Source organism: Sorex araneus, chromosome 6, assembly GCF_027595985.1.
Source record: "Sorex araneus isolate mSorAra2 chromosome 6, mSorAra2.pri, whole genome shotgun sequence".
NCBI lineage: Eukaryota > Metazoa > Chordata > Mammalia > Eulipotyphla > Soricidae > Sorex > Sorex araneus.
In genome coordinates, this window is record NC_073307.1 from 58401393 (window position 1) to 58425726 (window position 24334).

Below are 24334 nucleotides of genomic sequence, written 5' to 3' on the forward strand. Positions count from 1 at the left end.
GGCTGGGCCGATGCTGGCTGTAACCCTTCCGCTGTGGTCAGTCACACAAGAGACTGCTGCACAACAGGACAGAGCGACTGACTTACTGACTGACTCACTAGCTAAGTGACTGATTGGCTAACTGAATGAATGGCTGACTAGCCGACTGACTGGCTGACTAGCTGACTGACTGGCTGGCTGGCTCACTGAATAAATGACTGACTGACCAGCTGACTGACTAGCTGACTGACTGACTGACTGACTGACTGAATAAATGACTGATTCACCAGCTGACTGACTGAATGACTGACTGACAGACTGGCTAGCTGATGACCGACTATCTGACTGCCTTTCATGGACCTGAGGGGCAGGAACACCCCAGACACCCCGCACTTCCCTTCATACCAGCTGTGCGGCAGGTAACCAGTGCCTACTTCCTGGTGGGTGCAAAGCACCAAGGGCATATGGGGCCAGAGAGGGAGGAGGAAGAGCAGCAGTGGGGTGAAGGGTGGTGTGCGATGGCAGGAGCAAGCAACTTGCCTAGCAAGCATAGAATGGTCCCTGCACCTGCTGGCAATGCTGTGTCTGTGCAGAGGGGGGCGCCTGCCATTCTGTCCGGAGAGGAGGGAGGCAGCTGCGAAACACCTGGGATGCTGAGGCCACACCTGCCCGCCAGCCCCATGGCCAGCACTAGGCTGCTCCCTAGTCTCTGACCAGTGGGAATGGAAAGAGGAGGGCACAGGAAGAGGACAGCGGGGTGTAGGGGCAGGGGACAAAAGGCTCCAGAGCTACAGAGTTGAGTGCTGGTCAGGTATCCCCGGGGCTGTATGAATGGGAAGGGCACAGCCCCCTGACCCTCTGGGCCTGGCTCCAAGGGGCACCCCCACTGATGCTAACATCGGCAGGTGAGAGGTTGTCTTGAACCCAGAGTTGCCTCTGCCCACCCCCAAAGACACTGTTTGTGAGGGTGCTCCTGGGGCTTCCCAACAGAGGGAAACAAGGCACAGAACAGCTGCAAGCACCCTGACAGCAGCAATCCTGTGACACGCCTGTCTGCAGATGTGGCAGCAGTGCTGAGAACATGCAAGAGCCACTGGGAAGTACAGGCACAAAAGCTGCAAGCTCCCTGGAAGTGGGTGAGCGATGGAGGGATGGAAGCGAGGTGGGGGGCCCCAAAGTCTGGAGCACAGGTTTGCATACAGGAGGCTCGAGTTCCACCCGCAGCACCCCAGGAACCCACCCAAGAAGCACCAGCACCCCAGGAACCCACCCGAGAAGCACCGCATTGGCTTCTGCTTCCCTGGGTGCCCGCCCCTCCTTACTCAATCAGGGTGCCCCCTAGTTAGGAGAGGAGTGTGAAAGGTCACGGAAGAGGCAGCCTCAATGCCAGCTCCAGCAGGAGGACACTGACATCCCCCTCTTACCCCCCCCCATCTGCTTCCTCCCAAGCCTGTTAGCAGATGTAAACCCAGGCCTGGTGAATGTCCCTCCCCTCTCCTCTCCCCCCCAAACCAGAAAAACCTGCTGGACAGCCTCCCTGGTGTCCTCTGGCCTGCTCTGCCTCTCCTCACTCTCCCAGAGGACAGAGGATGTCCCCTCAGGCCTCAGGGTTCTCCCTCTCCCCATAGACTGTCCTGCTGTCCAGCTGCCCCCTGCGCCTGGTGCTGCCCTGTCCCTCCACGTTCCTCCAGTCACAGGCATCTCCAACTAGCCCACACTGTGCCTCGACCATGACCCACCCAGGGTCACACCTCCAGGCCACTGGCACCTTGGGGCTCCTTCCTAGATGTTCCCCAGACCCCAATGTCCTGGCCTTTGCAGGGGAACAGGGAGGCAGAACACTGCAGGGTCCCATGTCTTCCCCAGTCCTGTGGGGAAGACCCTTCCGTGGCCGCCCCCCGCGCCCCCCAGGCTGCCTGCTCCCCCTACAAAGCCCACTCCCCTCTGGGCCAGTCACCACTGGACATGCACCCATGACCTTCTCCACTCTGAGGGGGAGGGATACCACACCCACCTCAGAGGCCCAACTGGGTCTCCAGGGCCAATCCCCCCTCCCCCAAACTTCCCAGCGGGGAGCTCCTAGCTGTTAACAGTGGGGACCCTTCCCCCCAGCCCTGAGAGCAGGCCCACAATCCCTTCCTCCATAAACCCTCCTCTCCTGGGCGCTGGCCGGCGAAACAGAAGCACTATTCAAAAAGAAGGGGAGAAAGAAAAGGAGGCCAAAGAAAGAAAAGGAGCCGAAGAGAAGAATAGAAGAAGAAAGGGGGAAAGGGAGCGGGAGCGCCTTCCCCGAGGGAGAGGGGGAGCCGCAGAATGAAAAGCAAAACAGCAGAGGGGAAGAAAAGCTGAGATACAAAAGGGGAGAGCAAGACAGAGCTTTGAAAGCCAGAATGTTCCAGAACGTTCCAGCGTGAACACAGTGCGCAGAGAGAAAGGAGCGCTTGAAAAGGAGCAGCCTGAGCAGTGACCCTCATTGACAGAAGGTGCCAATCAGGCGACAATGCAGGCCCTCTCCCCTCGGTGGTGGGTGAGGGGGCTCAAGAACCAAGGGCTAATTCCTAAGAATACAAAACAGAAATCCCCCAGCCGGAGCCACGGCACAGTGGGAGGGCGTTTGCCTCGCACACAGTCTACCCGGGTTCAATCCCCAGCAGCTGTATGTTCCCTGAACCCACCAGGAGTGAGCCTGAGCGCTGCCAGGCACAGCCGAAACACAAAAACACACAGAAAAGCCTCCCCGCAGCCAGAGCAGCTGGAGAGGCCGCCCTGAGCCTGCTCCCCTCTCTGGACAGGGTGGCACCGGCCACGGCTCCCCGGATGGTCCTCTGGACCCTGATGCTGGGCCTCTCTGTCTGCAGATGGGCCGCACTGTCAGCCAAGGGTGCTGGTCTAGGAGGACAGACTGGAGAGCGTCAGGTCCTTGGGGGGCCTGCCAGGACACGGAGGTTGGAGAGGGCCTGGCCCTGGCCCTCCCTCCTTCCTGCCGCCCCCAACCGCACACAACCTCCATCCACTGGGCAAGTGGCCCTCTGGGCCGGGAGGGGGCACCCTGCCCACCCCACCCCTGTGGCAGTCACGGCGGAGACGGGTCACCTTTACACAGAGGCTTCTCTCCCCTTCCATCATCCGATGGCGGGATAATGAGGCGCACCCGGAGCAGGGCGGCTGCGCGCAGGAAGACCGATGGGCTTATTGATTGATTGACTGAGCGCGTCTGGGCCTCACTCATCTTCTGCACTGGCTCGCTCGGTGGGGGCGGGCGGGTGCAGTGGCGCGGGCTGGATGAGAACGCGACGGCGAGGGCCAATCCCTGGCTGGGAGCGGGCCGTGGGGATGGGTGGGGTGGGGTGCGCCCCAGATGTGGGAGAGAAAACCATCTGGGGAAGGTGGTGGAGAGCTGGCGCCGGCTGGGGAGGGCATCCACGCTCCAGCAGGAAGGGCCAAGGAGCCCCCAGAGCACGCCCCCACGCTGCGTGGAGGCCCGCACACGCCAGCGCCTACCATCAGCCAGCACCCGGTAGTCCTGGGGAGACGCTGAACAGACTCAGCTTTGTCCGTAAGAGAGCACAGTGATGGGGCTGGAGCCATATAGCACAGCGGGTAGGGCGTTTGCCTTGCACGCGGCCGACTCCCAGCATCCCATATGGTCCCCTAAGCACTGCCAGGGGTAATTCCTGAGTGCAGAGCCAGGAGTGACCCCTGTGCATTATTGCCGGGTGTGACCCAAAAAGCAAAAAAAAAAAAAAGAGCACAGTGCAGGGGTCGGAGCACTCGGCCAACCTGGGTTCGATCCCGGGCAACCCATATGGTGCCCAGCATGGCCAGGAGGGATCCCTGAGAGCAGAGCACCAATAGTCCCTGAGCACTGCCGGGAAAAGCCACCTTTCCACCCTCCCCCCCCAAATATAGGACAATGTAGAGGGACCCAGCGCCGCTGTGCACATGTGAGGCTGCTGTCTGATGTCCACACTGCTGTGTTTTCCGCCACCACAACCAAATGTGAGGCACCCCCAGCCCGGTACCAACACAAACTCAAAAACAGAGCAGAGGGACAGACAGGAAAGGGCGCTCCCAGCGAGGAGTGCAGAGGGCTGTCAGCAGAAGCAGGAGGGTCTGGGGCCGCCGGGGGCAGCCATGGGGAACTTCGGGAGGCAGGGAGACCTTTCCAGAGTGGGTGCTGGAGTTATTTTGAAAAGGGGAAATGAATTGAATTTTCATGTGCTTTGAAAAAAGCTTTAAAGAATTTCACTGGCAAAATACTCAGTGTTAAAGTTTTTTTTTTTTTTCTTTTTGGGTCACACCTGGCAATGCACAGGGGTTACTCCTGGCTTTGCACTCAGGAATTACCCCTGGTCATGCTCAGGGGACCATATGGGACGCTGGGATTTGAACCCGGGTCGGCCGCGTGCAAGGCAAACGCCCTACCCGCTGTGCTATCGCTCCAGCCCCAGTGTTAAAATTTTTTTTTTTAAAAAAGAAGGATGGAGGAACTGATCAATGAACTAATAGATAAAACATCTGATAGAGGGGCTGGAGAGATAGCACAGCGGGTAGGGCGTTTGCCTTGCACGCGGCTGACCCGGGTTCGAATCCCAGCATCCCATATGGTCCCCTGAGCACGGCCAGGGGTTATTCCTGAGTGCAGAGCCAGGAGTAACCCCTGTGCATCGCCAGGTGTGACCCAAAAAGCCAAAAAAAAAAAAAAAAATCTGATAGATGCTTTCTTGATCCTTCAGTGTAATAGAAGAGAATCAGAGATCAACACAGAAACGAGAAAAAAAAAAAAAAAAACAACTAAGCCGGTGAGAACAATAATTAACTCTTTTAGAACAGCTCAGAGCTGGCCTCAGCCACGAACAGGCTTTACATTGTGGATTTGAGCCCAAAGCATGCGGGGGCAAGGAGATGAGGCCCAGTGAAGCGGGAGCAGAGGAGGAAATGGTCTTTCAAACCCTGAGCTACAAAAAGCAGGAAGTGAAGGACAGAAACAGTCAACAGGCTGGCGGGGGCTGGGCAAGTGGAGGCCAGGGTTATCCTTCTGAGGAGTGTTGGACGGCGAGAGAGATGAGGATGGAGCCCTCTGACTAAATCACAAAATGAAAAGAAACTAACACACAAGGCTTGGGAGAGGTTTTTGCCCACAGTCACAGGGATCCCTCCTGACTCAGGGTCCCTCCAACACCCGAGGACCCTTCGCCTACTGAAAAGGCTGCCAGGCTCATACGCCTCAGGGTCAGAGGGCCAGGGCAGCAGGGAGGTCGCTTGCCTCGCACGCAGCCAGCCCAGGTTAGAACCCCAGTGCCCCTGAACGCACAGCCAGGAGTAACCCCTGAGCACTGCCAGGCGTGGCCCAAAAACAAAAGACAAAAGTCTGCAAACAAGTAGGTTTTCCATCAAGCAGAGCCAGAATCTGTTCCACAAGGCAGTCGGTCTGGAAGGTTCTGGGTGAGCAGGTACACACCCATCCACCATCCACATGAGCACGCAAGCACCCACACACCCCTCACACCCACAGAGCAAGGATTCCATAGAAACACATACACACACCCTCACGCCCACAGAGAGCAAGGATTCCACAAGTACGCACAACACATCCTCACACACACACACACAGAGCAAAGATTCCACAGTAACATACACACCACATACACCCTGACACACACAGAGCAAGAGTTCCAGAGGAACACACACACCCTCACACATACCCACACACACCCACGCGTGCACATACACACACAGAGCAAAGATTCCACAGTAACACACACACACACACCCTCATACCCACAGAGCAAGGATTCCATAGAAACACACACACACCTCACACAGAGCTACAATTCCACAGGAACACACACACACACACACACACACACAGAGCAGGCACACACTATACATATATACTACAAACATGCATACTCTCTATCCACTCCACACCACACACATGTAACCACAACATTTTCCCCCCAAACCTCCCCTTTGGCTATTCCAGATGAAAAGCAGGGAGGGAAAGGCACGCAACGGCCCTGTGCTTGGAGGACAAGGCAGGAAACAGGCAGGAAATGCTGGGAAACAATCATGTCCACAAGTAACGAGGGTCCAGCCTGGCTCTGAGAGCCTCCAGCTGCATGCTCTCCCCTTCTGATGATGATGAAGAGAGAGAGACAGAGAGAGAAGGGGAGGGGGGAGGAAGGGAGGGGAGGAGGGAGGGAGGGGAGGAGGGTGAGAGAGGCAAGAGAGCACGTGCGAGCATGAGCACACGGCAAGGCCCTAGCAGTGAGCAGGATAGAAGCCCAATCAGGTTGGATGGTAAGAAAAAGCCCCCAAATTAGGCCAGGGCCTGCAGGCAAGTTGTGCCTCATTCTCAGCATTTGTTCTGCAAGAAATGGCCTGCACAGACCCCCAGGACTCAGCTGTGAATGAGAGATGACTCCCACCCCCTGCAGGTCCTTCCCTTGCTTCTCTGCCTCATGTCGCCCCTGTGGACCCCCTCTTCTCCCTCACCCCAACAGCAGGCCCAGGATCCAGAGCTTTATTCCTGGCCCTGGCACCCCAGATGGAGAGAAGGTTCTGGTAGTGGGCCGGGCTGTGAAGGCGTCTCCGTCAGGGGAGGATTCCGGCAGCCTCTGGCTTCACCCATCATCACATCAGGCCAAAACCCTAGGTCCTGCTCCCCAGAGGCAGTACCCACTGGTGGTCAAGCCTCAGTTTCTCCTCTGAACCAAGTCTTTTCCAGCCTGCTGCCCAGTTCTCCCTCAGTTCCTGGGTGGGAGCTGGTGGACAGGTCACCGTCCCCTCCGTCAGCTGTTGTGAGAGTTCCCTGCCCAAGCTGGAGCTCGGGGGTCTCTCCTACAGGAAAGGGTCTTGGCTAGGAGCAAACCTGCGGTGCGAGGCAGATGAAGCAGAAGCCAGAGGCAGGGGCGGGATGTGGGGCAGCCCCCGGGCTTATCTGAGGGCCCTTCACACTCTGGGGGGAGGGGTGTGTGCAGCCAGAACAGCTGGGGGCTCCTTGGGATCAGCTGGGGGAGGACCAGGGCAGCAGGGGAGTGAGGGGGGAGGCTTCTAGGGAGGGAGTCAGGAACTGAGTTAATCAGCCGGAAACAGAAGGCTGCTTCCTGCTGCCACCAGCCCAGTGTCCCCCCCCAGCACAGAACTCACACTGACACACCCTCACACACACACACACACACACACACACACCCTTACACACATTCACACACATGCCCTAACACACTCACACAACCCTCATACACATTCACACACTCACATCCACCCACATATGTCCTCACAAGCGTTCACACTCCCACACACAGTCACACATTCTCACATGCAACTTCAGGTTCTCACACACCAACATTCACTTACACACATATACACTATCAATGCACCATGTGAGAATTCCAGAAGGAGAGGAGCTCACAACTTCCTAGCGACCCACATGCAACAGTTGGAGACACACAACACAAAGCCGCCCCATCCCCTTCCCTGTGGCCCGGGAGTGGGGTGTGACCACAGGCATCGGCCCACAGCACAGAGTTCCAGTGGGAACAGTCAACCGCACTGACCACACTGCAGCTGGAGCAGGGGACAGACCATGAGGGGGATGGGCCGGGGGGGACCCGGAAAGCAGGTCTGAAACCCAGTGTGGGGACCCAATACCCCCACTGCTCCAGCAGGTTTGGCCAGCGGTGGGGCCTCATGGAGTGAAGCCCGGGAAGGGATGGACAGGCGGCTCCGCACCCACTCAGGTGGGTTCCCTAACAGGGAACGGGGAAGTTCCCTGACGGGGCTCTCCATGGCCCAACTCCGCTGCCCTTGCTGGGTCAGACCCAAGACCACAGTGTATCTGTGGGCCTCAGAATGGACAGAGGGGTTTGTCCACTCAAGGGTTTCACATGCGGACAGATTGCCCTTTACACAAAAGCTTTTGTTTTTGTTTTGTTTCGACTTTTCTTTCCCTGACACCATGTGGTCCCTGAACATCACGGGGTCCTTACACCTCCCAGTGAACCAACCTGGTTAGCTGACACGGGCCAGAGGTCCTGATCCCGAACCCACCAGGGTTTCCTGAGCACTACTTAGGAGTCCTACCCTGCCCCGCCCCTAAAAAAAATTTTTTTTTTTTGCTTTTTCGGTAACACCTGGAGATGCACAGCGGTTGCTCCCGGCTCTACGCTCAGGAATTACTCCTGGCAGTGCTCGGGGGACCATATGGGATGCTGGGAATCGAACTGGGTCAGCCACGTGCACGGTAAACGTCCTAGTTCCTGTGCTATCACTCCAGCCCCATAAAAAGAAAATTCTACTGAGAATCGAGACAACCTCAAATCTGCCTTCTTGGGCTGGAGAGATAGTACAGCGGGTAGGGCGTTTGCCTTGCTTGCGGCCGACCCGGGTTCGATTCCCAGCATGCCATATGGTCCCCCGAGCACCACCAGGAGTGATTCCTGTGGGCTGAGAAAGCAAAACCAACTGGGTTCCTCCCTCAAAAGTGCTGTGAGGGGGAGGCCCAGAGCTTGCCGGGGTCAATGGGTTGGTTCCCGGAGGCCTGCTGTGGACCTGCCATGTGGGAGAAGGCGCCTGATGTGGCCTGGCACCTGGTGACACTCAGCTAAGTCAGGGACTGTTCAGAGACAGGAATTGAAAGACCAAAAGACTCACAACAGGCTGAAAGTCAAATTCTCGACAAAACCCAGGTCTGCCCTCACGAGTGCCATGAATCCCGAATGAGGGGAGGATTTGTCTTCATTCGGCTGATGTGAGCACGCTCTCGGTACGTGGAGGTTACTACCAGGCTCAACACCGGGAACGCCCTACGCTGTGCTTCTGGCCACATCTGGCCACATATGTCTGTGCCATGTGGTCCTTCCCGGCACTGAGCTCGCTGAGCGCCCCTGGGTGGGGTACTTCTGGTTGGACAGGGGCAGTTTCCCACCTTGTAAAAACGCTGCCCAAGCCTCAGGTGGGTGAGTAGCAAGTGGGCTGTTCTTCCAGCTTCTCCCGCCTTGAGAAAAGCCTCATGCTTTTTCACTTATAAGGTTATGGGTCAGAGCTGGAAAAGCCAGGGGCTGCTCTGGATTTGACGTTTGGTGTTCTCCAAGCTTTGAGGACCAAGGATCTGCCTGAGCAGACCACAGCCCCCACCCTTGGGACTAGTTTCCCCACCCGAGTTATGAAACTCTTGCTGGTTTGAAGAGCCTGGGCACAGAGCAAGGGATAAGCACTCTGGGGTGTAGTGTGGCAGTACTTGGGGGGGGTGGTGTCAAACTTAGGGCTCCCACAGACAAAACATACATTCCAGGCTTTTAATGACTTTTTAAAACTTAAAGTTTGGAAATCAACTCCTATTTCCAAGATGTGGGTATAAACTGTAGGCACTGTTATTATTATTATTATTATTATTATTATTTTGGAGTGTGGGTGCTACTCTGGTCGATGCTTGCTATTATTATCATCATCATCATCATCATCATCATCATCATCATTATTATTTTGGAGCAGAGGGGTGCTACTCTGGTCAATGCTTGCTATTATTATTATTATCACCATCATCATCATCATCATCATTATTATTATTATTTTGGAGCAGAGGGGTGCTACTCTGGTCGATGCTTGCTCAGAGATTGCTACCAGCCATACTTGGGGGACCGGGCTGGACTGGGCCTTGAATCCAGGCCTCCTGTGCTCCTCCCACTGAAATGTCTCTCCAGCCCTGGGCCTTCACAGCACATTTCTGTTACAGTATTATCGCGTTGAACAGGGATGGTGAAGGCAGAATACTAGTTTATTACTGGTTTCAATAGGAATGCCTCTAGTGCTTCATGGTTAATTATAACATTGACTCTTGGTCCGAAATAGATATCCTTAATCATGCCACGAATGAGCCTTTCCAGTCCTTTTTGGCTGTATTGATTAGGTAGAAACAGCTGTTCGATTGTAATCAATTTTCCGCTGCATACACTGGAATCAGTCTGGTTTTGCTTCCTAGGCCATTAGCATGACGCAGTCACTATATTAAGGTTTCCTAATATTGACACACCCCCCACCCTGGGTTATAGCGGATGGGTGGTTTCATATAATATTGGATTCTACTTCTGAGACTGCATTTTTTTCCTTTGCCATGGTCTCTTTGCCATGTTTAATATCAGGCTCATTTTGCCTGGCAGATGAATTGGAGAGTTCTCCATCTTCAGCTACACCAGGGAAGAGCTTCACATTATCAGTATTATCAAATTTGAAATAATTACCTAGCAGAACACTTTGGATTGGCATCTGCTTTGAGAAAAGGGGGCAGCGCTTTGATAACGATCTCCCCCAAGTTTTTCTCATTAACAGCATATACGCTTTCAGAAAGGCATTCATTTAATTGAGATTTTCCAATTTTAGCCTATTGTCAGGCTTGAATTTAAGTCATATTTTAATCTATCTATTGCAATGGTCTCTCTCATTCCTTTCTTTTCCCCTCTTTTACTCTCTTTTTAGTGCTCAAATATATCTGCTATTTGTTTAAAAACAGAATCAGAGCTTGATTATAGCTGTCAATTTCACAGTGTTTCTGTTTTCTAATTCATTCATTTTTCCACCCTTATCTTTGTTTTGTTTTTTGTTTCTGTTTTCCTTAGGGACAGTTTTTAATTCTTTATCCCCCTAAGATTTCAGGTCAAAAGCTTGCTTCACATTCTCTCCCCTTGAATAATAAAAGTGTTTAGGACTAAGAACAGGCCTGGTGTGATAATACAGTGGGGAGGGCGCTTGCCTTGCACACGGCCCACTTGGGTTTGAACCCTGCCACCCCATGTGATCAAACACCACCAGGAGTAATTCCTGAGTGCAGAGAAATGAGTCACCTCTGTGAGTTTGGGGTATGGCCCCCAAACAAACAAACAAACAAACAAACGAACAAAAAAACAAGAGAACAGCCTGACACTCTGGATCCCAGAGGCTAGCGAGGTGGCACCCCGGCTTTCAAAGCTCACTAGATATCTGTCACTATGTTCTTATTGCTTCCTTCTGTGGTCCAAGAGCAATTCAAGGGAAGGTTTCACACAACCCCAAGTGGCTGGGAATATACGTTAGTCTGTTTCAATCTCTATCTTGGCGAGGTTTCCTGCAAGGCAATCTAAAGGCTTCCCGGCTGGCGTGACTTCTGTTTGGGATGGAACGTGGCTTCTTACAGAAATGCTCGCGCAGCGTCTGCTCACTGGCAAAGCCTGAGCGCTTCTGGAAAGTTTTGTGCTTGTCACAATGTTGTGTCAAGTGAAGAAGGGGGAAAAAAAGAAAAGGACTAAAAAGTTCAGGTGCTCGGCTGCCTGTTGAACCCACGGGCTAGGGCTGCAGCGGGGCAGCCGAAGGGGCTGATGGAGAAGCTACTGTTCTTTTCACATGGGGGAAAATCAGGATTTCTCCACTTGAATGCATTTTTTATTTTTCTCTATAAACTGGGACTTCCAGGCCAGATCAGTGGTATAGTGAGGAGGGTGATTGTCTTGCACATGGCTGACCCGGGTTCGATCCCTGGGATCCCATATGATCCCCTGACCACCAGCAGGAGTGAATCCTGAGCACAGAGCCAGGAGCAAACCTTGGGCACCACTAGGTGTGGCCAAAAGAAACTTTCAAAAACTGGGGCTCAAGCAATAGTACAGTGGGCCAGGCAGCAGCTGACCCGATTTGATCCCCGGCATCCCATATGGTCCCCCGAGCACCGTCAGGAGTAATTTCTGAGTGCAGAGCCAGGAGTAACCCCTGAGCATTGCCGTAGGTGTGATCCAAAGAGCCAAAAACAAACAAAAAACTTTTAAAAGTTAAAAATAAAAATAAAACTGATATCCCCATGGGTTTACAGCTTAAAGACTCTTTACCTGATCACTTCCTTTGGTGTGGGGATGGAAACCCTACGGCTGTGCTTGTGCCAGGCCCACCAAGATGGACCGGGGGCAGAACTGAACGTGGATGCTCCATGGCACATCCTACTGATGCACTAAAGGCTGAAGGTGAGCCAGTCACTCATCCTCCAGAGCATGCACAGAATGAGGGTGCTCATCCTTTAGACACCTGGGGCTTCATCCCACTGCCCAGTGCCAGGGCCCTGCCCTGACCTCAGTTTCCCTGTCTCAAAGTGGGTCCATACAGGCTGAAGCTGTGTCTCGGCGGGCATGAACATAGATGAGGATCCGACCTCCCCAGAGCTCCTGAAGCGGAGAAAGTACCAGATGGGGAAAGCGACACCCTTCAGGCCCAGAGCCCAGCCCAGAACAAGGGATCCACAGGCACCACGTCCCCACACCCAGCGAACTCGGAGACTGAAGGCAGGGCTGGGAAAGCTTTCCTTCAGGTCTTCCAGGCAGCACGGGGACGCAGAGAAAGCAGGAAAGCTTTTCTCAATGATCTGGAAACAGCTGAAACCAAGCTGGATTTGGAGTAAGGTGAGAAGAGATTCGGCCCAACCAGGGTTCCTAGACTCAGCCCAGCCTACCCTAGGGCTCTGTCCTCGAGCATTTCGCAAGTATGTTCAAGTATCTCAAGCATTAAACAAAGCTGCCTCTGCGCACAGCTGCTGGGGCTGCCCACAGCCGCCAGGTGAGTCCAGACATCCAGCCCTCTTCCCTACCCAGCTCTCCCTTCGTCCTTGGTGGCTCTAGTCCCCTGCGGAAGGCCCCTGACTCCCCCAACCCCCCATCTGCAGGAAGGAGTGCCAACTCCCAGGGTCCCAATTCTGGTGTCTTTTTGGGTAACAACCTCATAGGAGACAGAGGTCACGCTGACCCTCCCAGCACGTTAGATGTTTGCTGACCAAACAAAGGGGCAGAGGGCAGAAGCGGGGTTGGAAGGGAGACGGATCTGGGCTTTGCAGCTACAGGGACGCGACAGCTGTGCTGGACACAGTCCAGGGTCAGGATGTGACACCCCTCTGGTGAGGGGACAGCGAACTCTGACCCCGGGCCTAGACCGGCCTGGTGTTCCCCCTGCCCGGACAGAGGGGTCTTTGATCCTGCAAGTGGCCTTCCACCGACCCCACGGTTCCCAAGGCTGAGAAAGTGCCAGAAGGCAGAGGCAACTTCAGTGCAAACATTCCACTCAGCCTGGGGGTTGGATGCTGCTAACATGGGGTTACACCCCCTCTCCCCAACCACCCAAGTGCTTGTCCTTTGGCAGGTTCAACACCGAAGGGGTCCTCGTTCTCCCTGCTCGAAACTGGCTAGGAAGCAAAGTGACAACTTCTGCTCGACTAACTCTAAGGGGGCAAGGGAGAATTGTCCTGGCAGTACCAGTGAAGGGGTAGGGATGAAGGATGGGGGGACTCTGCAGGGAGGCCACACCCACTAGGCAGGTGATGACCTAAATGCCAAAGCACTGCAAGTCCTGCTGTCAACTGGGAGAGAGAAAAAGCAAGAGCAGACAAAACTCAAAGTCCTCCAGCCCCACGCCTACCCTGCACCTCTCCATCACTTGGGTCCTCAGGGTCTCAGGAGCAGAAACTCCCCTCACCTCTGAGAGCTGGGGTGCAATCTGTGTTTTTTGAAATCCAATGGGCAGCAGCTGGCAGGAGGCCACTGGACCTCCATGTCCCACACCCTTCCTGAGGAAGGAGGCAGACAGGGTCCGAGCTCGGCTGGGGCAACACCACCTGGACAGGGGAGGACAGGCTGGGGGCAGCACTGGTGTGGGGGAGGAAGAGCAGGAAGATGGAGGAACTTGAAAAGGAAAGGGCTGAAACCGGAAGGAAGGGCTGCAACCGGAAGGAAGGGCTGGAACAGGAAGGAAGGGTTACAACCGGAAGGGAGGGCAGGAACCGGAAGGAAGGCCCAACTTAACAACCATGACTGTTACTTCCTCAGAAATTCCAGGCCGTGGGGGCTGGGGAGACAGTACAGCAGGGCAGGATGCAGAGAGACAGTAGACCCAAAGTAGTTCAATCCCTAGCATCAAATAGGGTGCTCCTGGGCATAGAGCCAGGACTAAGCCTGAGAACTTCAAGTGTGGTCCAGTGGCCCAAAGCAGCACCTAAACTGGGAGACAGGGGGTGGGTATTGATAGCATGCAGTGCCAAGTGCTCCAGGCCACTGAACCCTCTCCCAGGTCCCCAGGTTTACTTTGTTTGTTTTTTTGTTGTTGTTGTTTTTGGGTCACACCTGGCGATGCACAGGGGTTACTCCTGGCTCTGCACTCAGGAATTACTCCTGGCGGTGCTCAGGGGACCATATGGGATGCTGGGATTTGAACCCGGGTCGGCCGCGTGCAAGGCAAACGCCCTACCCGCTATGCTATCACTCCAGCCCCCCCAGGTTTACTTTGCAAGGAAACAACCAGTGACATTCTACTGCCCTGAACTCCTGATCCATCTGCATTACAATGACAAAGATAACTGTCATTCAGCTGATCACCTGCACCCATGCCCTCAGATCAGACAATCACGCAAATAAGAAATTTGGGCCCGGAGCAGGAGGGAGCTCGTCTTGCATGTAGCTGACCTGTGTTCGGTCCCCAACACCCTCAGAGAGTCCCCTGAGCTCACCAGGAGTGATCCTGAGCGCAGAGTCCACCCTCCGCACAGCACGGTGTGGCCCAAAACCACCACCACAAAAGAGAGACTTACCCCGTGATCTAAGCATGGAAAGAGCCGGGCGGACAGTACTGCAGGTGGCGAGCGGCTTTCCTGAGAGGGTCTCAGGAGTCCTCTATCCTGGCATTGCAGCACTACTAACTCTCACACATGCCTGCAATACAAAGTGTGCATTTGTGGTTGGGCGCCAGGATCCGAGGGCGGAGAAACGAAATGTTTTTTTTTTTTCTTCTAATGTAATATAGGTGGGCTGGAAGTATAGGACAGCGGGGAGGGCGCTTGCCTTATACGCAGGCGACCTAGGTTTGATCCCAGCATCCCATATGGTCCCACATGCACTGCCAGGCTCAAAAAGGGAGAGAAAAAAAAAAAAACTAATGTCACACAGGAACTCTCTAACCCCACCTTCACAAAGAATGTATTCCAAAGCATTTCTCTTGTGAAACTCCTGGACCTGATGCAGGAAGGTGTAATCACAAAGCGTAGGCACGAAGCAGCAATAAGGGATAGGATAGAGGGTGTGTATGTATATGTGAGTGGGGAGGGAGATTCCTCAGGCCCTTCCCACCATTTCCTCTGGAAGTGACTTTAAACACTTCCAGAGGAAGTGTGTTTCCCTAAACAGACATAGGCTTTAGGGAAACAAGACTTAGGATCCACCTAAAAGGAACCTGAACCACTTTGCAACATTTCTGGAGGGCACTTGAAGCATAGGAAAGATTCTAGAATGCTAGTCCAGAGCAGTACTACACCCTGGGGAGGGCACTTGCTTTGCACACAGATGACGCAGGTTCAGTCCCCAGCACCCCTCAGCCTGCCAGGAGTGATTCCTGAGCTCAGAGAGAAAGGCAAGCCCTGAGCACCTCAAACAGCCTTCAGAATGCATCCTGGAGGCCAGAGCAATAGTACAGCAGGTAGGATGTTTGCCTTGCTTGCACATGGCTGACCCAGGTTTGATCCCCAGCATCCCATATGGTTCCCAGAGCACCATCAGGAGTAATTCCTAAGTACAGAGCCAGGAGTAACTCCTGAGCACTGCCAGTTGTGACTCAAAAAGACCAAAAAAAAAAAAAAACCCACAACAACACCCCAGAATGTGTCCTGGCCCATTCATAAGCATCACCCAAGGAAACAGCCCCCCCACCACACCTTGGCTCAAGGATGTTCACCTCATTACTTCTTAGAAGAGGGAGAAAGAAAAACCAAGTTACATGCAGAGGCCACCTCACAGCAGATGGTCTGTGTCCAAAATAATCAGCATGTCACCTTACAAATGACTAGGACAGGGCCATAGGGGCCTTGCATGTGGCCCACCCACCACTGCATAAAGTCCTCCAGCACTTCAGGGAGTGATCTCTGAGCACAGAGTCAGAGTAAGCTCTGAGTACCACTGAGTGTGGCCCAAATACTCGCCCCCAACCCCCATTCCCGGCAATTAAAAAAAAAGTGACTAGGAGGATGTTGAACTCAAAATGAATTTTGTTCTTTTTGTTTTGTTTCCGGGCCAAACTCAGTGATGCTCAGAGGTTACTTCTGGTTCAAGCATGGTGGCAAGTGTGTGGGGGGGGAGGGGGGAGTGTGGGAGGGATGCAATTAGGTCAGAGAATGGATCTCTACATCATTAATAGTTGGAAACAATCACTCTGGACTAGAACTGAGTGCTGAAAGGAGGTAAAATGATATACATGATATGATAACCTTTCAGTAACAGCATTGCAAACCACAGTGCCTAAGAGGAAAATGAGGAGAGTGAGCGAGACAAGCGAGGGAGACTAGCGAGAGTGAGTGAGAACAAGAAAGGGGAGGGAGAGAGAGAGGGAAAATGTCTGCCAAAGAGGCAGGCTGCGGGGGCAAGTGGGGGTGGGAGAGAAACTGGGGACCTGGTGAAGGGATGGGTGTTGGAACATTGTATGAATGAAATTCAATCATGAACAACTTTGCAACTATATACCACATGGTGATTCAATTAAAAATATATATACCGGGGCTGGAGCAATAGCACAGCGGGTAGGGTGTTTGCCTTGCACATGGCCGACCCAGGTTTGATTCCCAGCATCCCATATGGTCCCCCGAGCACCACCAGGAGTAATTCCTGAATGCATGAGCCAGGAGTAACCCCTGTGTATCGCCAGGTGTGACCCCCCAAAAAAAGCAAATAAATAAATATTTTTTTTTTTTTTTTTTTTGCTTTTTGGGTCACACCCGGCGATGCACAGGGGTTACTCCTGGCTCTGCACTCAAGGAATTACCCCTGGCGGTGCTCAGGGGACCATATGGGATGCTGAGATTAGAACCCGGTTCGGCCGCGTGCAAGGCAAATGCCCTACCCGCTGTGCTATCACTCCAGCCCCATAGATGCTAAATATTTTTAATATCTTATTTGGGGGATCTAATATACAAAAAAATAGTAACTACAGGTGGCTTTTCTTTTGCCCTGTTTCCAGTTAAAACCTCTGAGACAGGGGTGGGGGGGAGATGGGATTGGGGAGGGTGGGAGGGACGCTGGGTTTACGGGTGGTGGAGAATGGGCACTGGTGAAGGGATGGGTTCCCGAACTTTGTATGAGGGAAGTATAAGCACAAAAGTGTATAAATCTGTAACTGTACCCTCACGGTGATTCTCTAATTAAAAATAAATAAATTTTAAAAAAATGTTTAATAATAAAAAATAAATAAATAAATAAAACCTCTGAGACCATCATAAACCTCTCTTAACAAGAAAAAATAAAAATTGGGGCTGGAGTGATAGCACAGCAGGTAGGGCATTTGCCTTGCACTTGGCCAACCCGGGTTCGATTCCCAGCATCCTATATGGTCCCCCGAGCATAGCCAGGAGTAATTCCTGAGTGCATGAGCCAGGAGTAACCCCTGTACATTGCCGGGTGTGACCCAGAAAGCAAAAGCAAGGAAAAAAATCATTAAAGCTTCTGTAAAAAGTGAAAGGAAGTGGGGCTGGAGCGATAACACAGCAGGTAGGGCGTTTGCCTTGCATGCGGCCGAACTGAGTTCGATTCCCAGCATCCCATATGGTCCCCTGAGCACTGCAAGGCGTAAAATTCCTGAGTGCATGAGCCAGGAGTAACCCCTGTGCATGGCCGGGGGGTGTGACCCAGAAAGCCAAAAAAAAAAAAAAAAGTGAAAGGAAGAGGTGTAAGACGCAGGATAGTTGACCGCTGGGAGCGATTGTGAACTGAGACCAGAGAGGGACACCCCATGTCTCCTCCAACAGTGGCAAGGAGGAATGGAAACCCTCTCAAATCACCCAGGGCCAGCTCTCCTGTCTGCGCAGACTGGAGCAGAGGTGTGAGAAGGTCCAACCAGATGGGGGACTGCCCTTGCCTGGGTGGAAACTGAGCAGAGCAGAGCCAGTAGTAGACCCTAAGCACAGCCAATGTAGCCCCCAAATCAGATAATTAAAGGAACAAAAAAAACAAAGAAAAGGTCACACCAGCCTTGGGCCTTGGTCCTCAGCTGGACGCCAGCCACCTCTTATCTCTGTAGAGTGCAGGCTGGGGGGAGGGGAGAATGCCTGCCATTTGGAGCCCACCTGGGGGTGAGCCCCCAAAGGAGGAGTGGAAGAACAACTCCAGGAAGCTATGAGTGAAGCACACTGGCAGAATTCTTCCCGATAAAGAGCCAGAACACAAGATAATGGCAAGGAGCACGGGGAGGGTGTTAGAACACTGGGACAGGACCATTCCCGGGAGGAGTGGGGGAGGGTACTCAGGGGAACCATCCCCGAGAGCAGGTTAGGGACACCCCACCCCCAGGGAAGAACTAGGGTACAGGGGGGAGGGGGGACCTTCACTACAGCGCCCTGCATCCCCCTCCCCCCCCCCCCCCCCCCCCCGCCCAGGGAAGGAAACCCAGAGCCTTGGGCTGAATTATTCAGACTTCAGGCGACCCTGAGTGGCAAGGGGGCCGTATCGATGTCAGCCCTGTGACTAAATGCTCTCGGTATCTCTCAGGGATCGAATATCAAATCCATCCAGCAGGAACACTGAGTTCGCCACAGCCTGGGCACCTTCCACGGGGACAGCTCTGACCATGACCCAGATGGGAAGGTACCCCCAGAGCCCCAGGAAGCATAGGAAAGGGGAGCACAGGGAAAGGGGCACTGTGAGCATCAATCAGACCCGGCCCCCCACTCGGAGCCAGTCTGGGCCGCACGGGACAGGTGCCTGTCTCAACTCTAGCGGAATTCTTTTGTTTTTTTGGGCCACACCCAGCAGTGTTCCTGGCTCAGTGCTCAGGGCTCACTCCTGGCTCTGTGCTCGAGGCTCAATCATGGCAGGTTTGGGGCCCAGGGGTATACGGATCAAACCCAGGTCGGCTGCATGCAAGGGAAGCACTCTGCCCTCTGGACTATCACTCTGGCCCCTAGATGCCTGTAGCTCTTATAGCACTGAAGTTCCCATCCCTGGGAAGTTTCCCCTACAAATGACACCCTCCTCCTACAGATAGCAGCACCTTTGGCTTTGCTCCCTGCCTTCAGGGAGCGTCAGTCCCTTAACTTTGAAAGCAGCACAGGTGTTTCTGTGCAACAAGACCCTGTGGCCCTTTAATCAAAGAGGTGCCATCCCCGAGCACCTCAGAATAGGAAAACAGAAACAAAAGGTAATTGTGCCGGCATCTTCCCAGCGATCATGCCTTTTGCACGGAAAACTTCCCTACTATAAAACAGATGTAAGGCCCCAGCTCGATCAATGGGAAATGCAACCTGGGCGCCTGGCAGCAGCTGGTACGGAATGTGCCAGTTCAGACAGCAGTAACAGTGCCTGGAAATCGTGGGGAGGTCCCGACACTGATAAAAGTGGGAACTTCAAAGGCATGGCAGCTCCAGGGTCTGTTGTGGCTTGTGGGTAGGACAGACCCTACCACCTACCAGAGCTTTGCCCCTGAGGACGGCACCCAGGGCTCTCACCTAGGAAGACCAGAAAGGCCCCAGACACAGACAAGCCAGAGCAGAATTCTGAGGTGGGGCAGGTTCTCGGGGACGCTTAGGCGACATGGCAAGGCACAGCCGACTTTGTCAGAGCTACAGGCTCTGGTCAGTCCTCAGAAACGGAAAGGGGAGGCTGGTGAGCCACGGGCCCAGCCTCTTCCCTTCCTGCAAACCACCGTTTTATTTGGTCAGAGAGGAACAAAATTCACAAGTGGAAAAAGGCGTGTCACGAGGACTAGATGGGTAGAACTGGGCATTCTGCCCCTCGTTTAAGACAGTCTTGACAGTAACGGGCCAAGCACAGGCAAATGGGCTTCGCATGTGAAGGCCCCAGGTTTGATCTTGGACTCTGTAGTCTTGGGAGCATCCCTGATTACGGCACTTGCCCTGCACGCAGGCATATGGTCCACCGAGCATCCCCAGGAGTAATTCATGAGCATCAAGTGGGGACAGAAAAATCAAACTAAACCAAACAAACAAAAAAGACCCTTGGGGCTGGAGCGATAGCACAGCAGGTAGGGCGTTTGCCTTGCACGTGGCAGACCCGGGTTTGATCCCCAGCATCCCATATGGTCCTCCCAGCACCGCCAGGAGTAATTCCTGAGTGCAGAGCCAGGAGTAACCCCTGAGCATCGCTGGGTGTGACCTAAAAAGCCGAAAAAAAAAAAAAAAAGACTCAGACTTTCCCTAGCCAACATGGGAAGCCCATTTGCACGGGCTTGGTCCATGATCCTCCCCTTGCACCACTACACCTGAAACCCAACAAAACAGTATCTTCAGCTGGGCCAGAGAGATGCGTCAAAGGGCTGGAGCACGTTTCATTTCACATGCACATGGTCCCGAGCACCAGTGGGTGAGCCCGCAACACACACCCCCACCCCCCAAGGAAATGTCTTTGAGACAGACGACTTCATGTCACGTGGGAGCGCCCACAATCTCTCCCAGCCAGAGAGTGATGCTGTGACATCATTTATCTACCAGCTCTCCACCCACAGGGACGGCAGCCGTTTGCTCTCGCTCTTCCCTTCTCCAAGCATTGAGCGGCTCATTTCACGGGCACACACACACACCTGGGAGAGAAGATTCTGCAAGGAAGAAGCCCCGGACACTTCCTTCATCCTGGTGTGTGCATGGGGTCACGCCCAGCAGTGCTGGGGAGTCTGGCGTGGGGAGGGACAGAGCAAACCCAGGGCGGAGCCACAATTCCTTGAGTCACAACCCTAGCCAGAGCACCTTCCCTTTGATCCATACAGGCTGCTCTGAGTCACACTCTGCCAACAACTATGCAGGTGTCAGTCCCCACTGGCCTCTGCTGCAACGCTCCCCAGTGTTAATTTGCCAGAGACTGAATAATATGCTCTTCTCTAATTAATAACCACTTATAGAGACCAGAGCAATAGGACAGCGGAGAGGGCGTTTGCTTTGCATGAGGCTGACCCAGGTTCGATCCCCAGCATCCCATAGGGTTCGCTGAGCCCCACCAGGAGTGATTCCTGAGTGCAGAGTCAGGAGTGCTCAGTTCCCTGAGCACTGCCAGGTGTGGTCCCAAAACCAAAAGAAAACAAGCCATTTATACTTCTTTTCCCCTGGGATGTTCATGTTCTCAGGCCATTTAAAAGTCAGACTGAAAGATAAAAAAAAGTCAGACTGATGGTTTTTCAAGCCACACCTGGTGATGCTCACGGATTCGAGTGGTGCTCAGGGGACCGGGGACCACATGCGGTTAGTCCGAAGGATCAAAACAGGGATGGTTGCATGCAAGGGAAGTGCCCTAAGCTAACACAGACCAATGACCTGATTAGTTTGCACGGGCTTCTCAGAACAAAAGGCAACCAGCTCTAACCAGTATCTGCTCGTGATTCTGGGAACTAGGAGACTTGGGGGCCACACATGGCCGTGTTCAGGGCTTCTCCAGAGTTGCCCTCAGCGGTGCTCAGGGGACCAGACGTGGTGTTGGAACTGGACTGAGTCACGTGCCAGGCAAGCCCTCAGCTCCTGTTTCTGAGCAGACACGCAGGTCAGCCATCTCCACCAGGAAGGGCATTCCACGGCTGCTCGCTGGCAACAGGAGGGGCCAGGTCTGGCACTGGACACCACCCAGACACAAACCACACCACAGCCAACAGTCACCAGTCAGGCTGTGGCCTCCCAGAGCATTTGGAGCCATATTCCTGCAGAAACAGCTGTGCCTGCACCCTCAAGCGGCCGAGGCACTTCCTAAACTGGGCCCTCCTGCCCTCTGTAGGTCCATCATTCTGACTCTAGGTGAGCCCCTCTGCCTGACACTCAGGGCAGGGAGGGCAGAAAGGGGCTCCTTTCCCTCAACTCCCAGCTGTAAGACGAGTCCTATTTCCAGCTGCTCTCTCGGTACCTTGCAGAACAAACGCACCGGAGCGCATGTATATTTAATATCAGGGGCGCCGTCGTGATGGCGGCTGCAGGAGGTGAAACCAGAACCCCGAGAGCTCCCTAAGTCTTTGCGCTCCACTCACAAACACCCGGGTCATAAAGACAGTGCACCCTGGCCCCCATTCAAGCAGCCCAGAAATGAATCCGAGGGAAGACAAAAGGCCTCTGTACTTGGGGTATGGGATGAGGCGCGGGGCAGGGGCAGGGCCCAGAGCGACACGTGTTAATTAGGAGGTAATAAAAACCAGTTATTTCACTTCTGAAGCTGCTGATTCGACACACATTTGGCCCTTCATTTTTTAATCCCCACTATCCACATCTGCCCCAACTTCCTCCTGCCACCTCGCCTATCCCCCCACCCTAACACTGCGGTTTCTCGAGACCCTTGAGCCCCAATTCTAGACTCTGGATTGCAGCATTTGGTTTTCTAGATCTTCTCTGGGCCCCCCAAGAATAGGGCCCAAGAGCAATAGAGATGAGCCAGAGGCAATCCGGCGTCCTTTCAACCTGTCTCAGGGCAGCGCCTGCTTCTCCGGGGGGAGCAGTGGCTATCAGTCACCTCAAGGCCTATCCCACCCCAGAGCTGGTCCCTGGCATCACCTGCCCTACTACAAGGGCAGGCTCCACGGGCAGGAGGCAGGCCCGAGGCTCTGTGTGCAGCTCCGGCTGGCAGCTCTGCAAGTTATCTGACTGCAGTAGTGAGCATGTAGCAAGGGCCCCCAGCCAACTGTTAAGTCCAGGAATGGGCTGAGATGAGCACAAAGGAAAGGCGCCTCTGATTCTGGGGGTGGCCGCCGACCCTCCAGACGGCTCTGGAGGTGGAAAAGCCTGGGATGGGGGTTCCTCTCTTCACCAACACAGCCCTCTGTAGTGCAGCCGCCGACCCGGACCCCGTGGAGCTGGAGAGAGAGCACCGCAGGGAGGGCTCTTGCCTTGCACGTGGTCGACCACGGTTTGATCCCTGGCATCCCACAGGGTCCCCCAAACCTGCCAGGAATGATTCCTGAGTGCGGAGCCAGGAGTCAGCCCTGAACAAAGCCAAGTGTGGCCCAAAAGCAAAACAAAACAAAAAGGCACCAATTTCTGGGCCCCTCCTGCTGAGGGAGGGTCTCCATGGGCAGCGGGTGCTGGGCAAGTCCGTCTCTCTCCTGGTGGCAGCTTGGCAGAAAGGCTCCATCCGTCTTCCCTAAAGCCCTCAGAGCCACATTTTTCTCTTGCGTTAGGCCAGGCGCCCACAAAGGTAGCCCTGGTGCTCACCTCATAAGCTCTCCACTCAGTTTCAAGGCCAGGAGAAGCCGAGAGGAAGCGGGGAAGACTCAGTTCCCTCCTTCCCGGGACCGAAAGAGACTACCCCTTCAAGCTCCCCAGGCCACCGGATGCAGATCACAGCTCGGTGGAGGGTCTGGGGGCTCAGCACGGCTTGCGGCTCCCTGGTCAGGCCAAGGCCCACCCTGCTGAACTGTCTGCCCTGCCCACGGGAAGTGTCATGCTGGACGCCCTTCTTCAGGATGCCCCTCTTTCCCTCCCTGCCCTGCCCACCTGTGGCCCCCACGGCCTCTGCACCTCTCCTTCAGAGCCTTTGTAACAGCTATAATTAAAGGGCATTTTGTGTAATTATTAGTTTAACGTGTCTCCCAGGGAGACTCAGGACAGACTGGCAGACTGACTGCCAGGGGAGCAGTCAGTCTCGGGGAGACTGAAAGGGAAGCAGTGGTCTCGGGGAGCCGGGACCAGCACCCTCAAGTAGAAGGAGGGTTTGTGTGCACAGAAAACACCCCAGCGAGGTCACGAGCCAACTAGCTCTAAATTCCCGACCAGCTTCAAGACAAGACAGACGCGCCAGCATCAAAGCAGAAAAGCACCCCTGCAAACCCAAGGGGGCAGCAGGGCCAGGATTCGAGCTCAGATGGCTGGGCCAGGAACCCCACTTCAGTCCCTGGAACCCCAGGGTCCCTCGGCTCTGCTGGGACACACATGCGCACACCTAGGCAAACAAAAAAGCACACTGAAATCTTGGTCAAGTCCACAGAGTTCAGTCACAGCACCACGTTTGGGCTCAGTCCCAAGACAGCCATCTCCCCGTGGGCACAGGGGCCCTGACAGGGGGTTTGCTCAAGCCTCCTTTCAGGCCCTGGAAGTTCTGGAGGTGCAGCCGTGAGGGCAGAGATGATGTCGCACCTCATCACCCACCTGGGGGCAGACACCGGAAGCCTGCCCTGCCTCTGCAGGACCGACCTGCCCTACAGCCCAGCAAGCACTGAGCGGGCAGTGAGCAGGAGCAGGTCAAGTGAGTATGTGCAGGTGCGGGCACACGCATGGGGGCCACAGACGAAAAGATCTGGAAGTTGAGAGCGATGTGGTCCAGGAAACTGGAAAGCAGGACTGCCCCTCACCAGACTGGAGGCCTCTCTGCCTGAGGATCCAGGACCCGCCAGCCCAGCGTCT

At 54.3% G+C, this 24334-nt stretch overlaps 2 protein-coding genes across 7 annotated transcripts in view; one reads left to right on the forward strand and one right to left on the reverse strand.

Annotated features, from left to right (window-relative positions):
- Positions 1-24334, reverse strand: part of ZNF710 (zinc finger protein 710) — a 39735-nt gene that overhangs the window by 11856 nt on the left and 3545 nt on the right. For 3 of the 6 annotated variants that reach the window (XM_055144008.1, XM_055144009.1, XM_055144011.1), the window contains one exon: positions 14570-14690. The exons of the other annotated variants lie outside the window; for them this stretch is intronic. The gene's annotated coding sequence lies outside the window, so the exon portion shown is untranslated. The remainder of the gene's footprint in view (positions 1-14569; positions 14691-24334) is intronic. 6 annotated transcript variants of the gene reach the window in all.
- ARPIN (actin related protein 2/3 complex inhibitor) overlaps positions 2055-24334 on the forward strand; it is a 61727-nt gene continuing 39447 nt past the window's right edge. The window contains exon 1 of the mRNA XM_055144014.1: positions 2055-2058. The gene's annotated coding sequence lies outside the window, so the exon portion shown is untranslated. The remainder of the gene's footprint in view (positions 2059-24334) is intronic.